This window comes from Leuresthes tenuis, unplaced genomic scaffold (assembly GCF_036924035.1).
Source record: "Leuresthes tenuis unplaced genomic scaffold, fLeuTen1.0.hap1 SCAF_18, whole genome shotgun sequence".
NCBI classification, from domain to species: domain Eukaryota; kingdom Metazoa; phylum Chordata; class Actinopteri; order Atheriniformes; family Atherinopsidae; genus Leuresthes; species Leuresthes tenuis.
The window spans coordinates 28,602,958-28,607,548 of NW_027325372.1; the positions used below are offsets into that span (position 1 = coordinate 28,602,958).

The 4,591-nt window shown below is 39.4% G+C and overlaps 1 pseudogene; it reads left to right on the forward strand.

Annotated features, from left to right (window-relative positions):
- Nucleotides 1-4,534: 4,534 nt before the first annotated feature.
- Nucleotides 4,535-4,586, forward strand: LOC140275885 (U5 spliceosomal RNA; annotated as a pseudogene).
- Nucleotides 4,587-4,591: the final 5 nt, after the last annotated feature.

Consider the following 4,591-nt stretch of genomic DNA (forward strand, 5'->3'; position numbering starts at 1 on the left):
TCCATATTCATCAATGTCTAGATCGACTTCAACAAAGAAAAACATTGGACTTTGCAGTAGAAGAAGTTGAAATCCATCTACACATTGATAAATATGAAGAACAAAGCAGTTCCCACTTGCCCATAAGAAAATAAGCTTATTCTCGGATTCCTGATCCTTCAGTTTTGCTCTTTCTTCTACTGCAAAATACAATGTTGTTCTTTGTTGAAGTTGATCTAGACATTGATAAATATGAATGAAAAAGCAGTTTTAACTTGGTTTGAGTGAATGAATTCATTTTATACATAAAATCCGAAATCGTGCAGAACTCATGAAAATAAGCTTATTCTCGGATTCCTAAAACTTTTGATTGGCTCTTTCTTTTACTGCAAAGTACAACGTTTTTTTTTTGTTTAAATCTATCGAGACATTGATAAATATGAAGGTAAAAGCCGTTTTAACAGTTTGAGTGAAGGAATTGATTTTATAGATAAAATCCCAAATCATGCAGAACTCCTCAAAAGGGGCGTATGGCTTAATCACAAGTGTGGCTCTTTCTCATTCAGGGTAGTATGAGGAAGTTTATGCTTGAAATATATGTAGAAATGGGTACATATGAAGGACAAAGCAGTGTTAACTTAGTTTGCGTGAAGGAATTCATTTTATACATAAAATCCGAAATAGTGCAGAACTCATGAAAATAAGCTTATTCTCGGATTCCTAAAACTTTTGATTTGCACTTTCTTTTACTGCAAAGTACAACGTTGTTTTTTGTTGAAATCTATCTAGACATTGATAAATACCAGCCGAAACTCTGCTGCCGCTTTTGATAATTTATGGTTGGGCATTCTTACCTTTTCTTACCCGCTTTTTACAAATTATGATCTTACATTCACACCTACTTGCAGTCGAACACCTTCTCATCCACTTATGATCATGTGCGGTTGGGCTTTCGCACCTTTTCTTACCCGTTTGTGAGTAATTATGGCTGGACATTCACACCTACTTGCAGCCAAACACAACCTCTCCCGCTTTTGATGATATATGGTCCGGCATTCTTACCTTTTCTAACACATTTTTCAGCAATTATGGTCGGACATTCACACCTACTCACAGACGAACACCTCCACATTTGATAGTGTATAGTCGGGCATTCTCACCCTTTCTCAACAGCTTTTTGCAAATTATGATCTGATATTCACACCTACTTGCAGTCGAACAGCTCTGCTCCCGCTTTTGATTATGTTTGGTTGGATATTCGAACATTTTCTTAACTGCTTTTTACAAACTTTGGTCGGACGTTCACACCGTCTTGCAGCCGAACACCTCCGCTTCCGCTTTTGATGGTATATAGTCGGGCATTCGAGCCTTTTCTTACCCGTCTATTACTTACTATGGTTGGACATTCAAACCTTCTTGTAGCCGAACACACCCGCTCCTGCTTTTGATGATGTATGATTTGGCATTCGCACCTTTTCTTACCCATTTTTCAGTAATTTTTGGTCGGACATTCAGACCTTCTTGCACCTGAACACCTCTGCTCCCGCTTTTGATGGTGTATAGTCGAGCTTTCGAGCCTTTTCTTCCCCGATTTTTACAAATTGTCGTTGGACATTCAGACCTTGCAGCCGAAAACCTCCGCTCCCTCTTTTGATCTTACATTGTCGGGCATTCGCCCCTTGTCTTACACGGTTTTTACAAACTTTAGTCAGACATTCACACCTTGCAGCTGAACCACCTCCATTCCCTGTTTTGATCATGTGTGGTCTGGAAATACTATCTTTTCTTCCCCCGTTTGTGAGTAATTATGGCTGGACATTCACACCTACTTGCAGCCGAAAAACCACCTCTCCCGCTTTTGATGATGTATGGACCGGCATTTTTACCTTTTCTAACACATTTTTCAACAATTATGGTTGGAGATTCACACCTACTCACAGCCGAACACCTCCGCTCCCGCATTTGATGGTGTATATTCGGGCATACGAAACCTTTTCTTACCCGCTTTTTACAAACCATGGTCGGACTTTCACACCTTCTTGTAGCTGAACAACTCCGCTCCCTCTTTTGATTGTGTACAGTCGGTTATACAAACCTGTTCTTACCCGCTTTTTACAAACTATGGTCGGACATTCAAACCTTCTTGTAGCCAAACACATCCACTCCTGCTTTTGATGATGTATGGTTGGGCATTCGCACCTTTTCTTACCCATTTTTCAGTAATTATGGGTGGATATTCACACCTTCTTGCAGTCAAACACCTCCGCTCCCTGTTTTGATCATGTATGTTTTGACATTCGCACCTTTTCTCACCTGCTTTTTACTATTGTCGGCCAATCACAGCTTCCTCTCCACCATACTTGTATGGTAGGAAATTCTCATCCGAAGACCTCTCCTCCCGCTTTTGTTAATATTTAGTCGGGCATTCGAACCTTTTCTTACCCACTTTTTACAAATTATGGTCGAACATTCACACCTACTTGCAGCTGAATACTTCCGCTCCACCTTTTAGTGATGTATGGTTGGCATTTGCACCTTTTGTTACCCTCTTTTTATACTGATTGCTGAAGATTAAGTTGTTCTTTCTCAAACTACAATTTTTTTTTAATTGTTGAAACTTGATTTGAAGTGGATAAATAAGGAGGACAAACAGTTTTAAGTCACGCTGATAGAAGAAATTAATTTTATAGCAAAATCTGTATTTCGTCATATGTCGAGAGATGCTTATTGCTGAAGAAGTTCTTTCTCATTCTACAAAGTACAACGTTGTTTATCGTTGAAACTTGATTAGACATGAATAAATATGAAGGACAAAGCAGTCTTAACTTGGTTTGAGTTAATTAATTCGTTTTATAGGAGAATCCGAATTCGTGCTTATTTTCGGATTCCTGAAGAATGAGTCTGGTTCTTTCTCATAATACAAAGTTTGTTGTTTATTGTTGAAACTTCATCAGAAGTGAAGAAATAAATGAATGCCTATCAACAAATGTGGGATCTAAACTCTACTGTTTCCTCTAAAATAATTTCTTTTCTCAATTCAGAAATGTGTGTGTGTAAGTCACAACACCCGTGACACCAAAACGGCTTTCTTTTCTCTCTTTTCTCTACACTCTGCACTATGAGCACACACACCAAATCAGAAAGGCTTTTTTCTCTCTTTTCTACATTATGGACTGTGGGGACACAAAACCGCTCTCTCTTTTTTTTTTTGATTGTGTGCCAGGGCGTTGTCTCACGTATTAGATTATGCTTAAGATACGAATGGGTTTATCAGTCACATCAGAATCCATACATACTGATCCTCCCGTAATAAAATGGTCGGATCTTATCAAACACACTTTGTTTCTTGTGACAATCAAGTCAGCGAAACAGCGTATACATGTCAAGACACTGAATCAAGTTTGCCACAAGAACTCATAAGTTTGGCAGTATTGCTCTGCCGTCAGCAATCATACACCTATTTTATTTTCGTGAGACGTGCAGGCACCTGTTCATCTACTGTTCTATCACTATGAATTAGTTTATCTATTATCAATAAGGATACTTCTACAACTACTATCAAAGTATGTCCAGACTTCTTATGTTGTCAGTTGCTATATATGAATAAGTGGGTAGCTACTGACAAGCATTAAGCATGTCACACAGCCCAAACATATAACATTTCAGGACACACCACACAGTTAACAACCACAGTGAAGTGTCAAAGCCCAAACATTCAACAGGACACTTACACATCACATTCAAATCAAACAGTCAGACAACATACAAGAACATATACCCCAGCCGGCATTGCTCCCTGCCTATTTTCGTACAGCTCACTATGTGTGCGCACACCTTTATTCACAAACTCTTCAACTTATACTCTTTTACCGAAGCTGCTACAGCTCGATTGGCCGAATACCCTTAGATCCTATTTCGGTGAATTTGACATCTGCCTTACATGTAACAGATTAGCGGTTTAGCAGTTTTAATTTAGTTTGAGTGAAGGAATTCATTTTATAGCAAAATCCGAAATCGTGAAGCACTCATGAAAGTAAGCTTATTCTCGGATTCCTGAAACTTTAGATTTGCTCTTTCTTTTACTGCAAAGTACAAAGTTGTTTTTTTTGTTTAAATCTTTCTAGACATGGTAAATATGAACGACAAAGCAGTTTTCACATAGTTTGAGTGAAGGAATTAATTTTATAGATAAAATCCCAAGAGTCTGCAGAGAAAAGAGAGTGAATGCGAAGTAGACTTTAACACGGCTATGGGAGCGAGCCGAGTGTCGGCTAACCGGGAGAATTGCTTGAAAGAAACGCGACACCGAATGAGAGGTCAGAACAAAGCCTCAATACGGGATTCTCGTGGTGTTTTTGTTGCTGCCTTGTCTTTTGCATAGAGTAAAAGACAAGGCAGCCATCGAATAGGGCCCGATTGTTCCTACTTGGTCAGCCGAGGAGCAAGGGGGGGGGGGCAAGCGTCTCAACCAAGCAAAGCTCACCATGGGGAAGGTGGCTATACCAACTAGCCTGATGCCCTGCTCCCGCAGTGACGGATAATCGTACTCTGGTTTCTCTTCATAACATACAAGTCTTTCGCCTTTTACTAAAGACTTCCGTGGAGAGCAGAA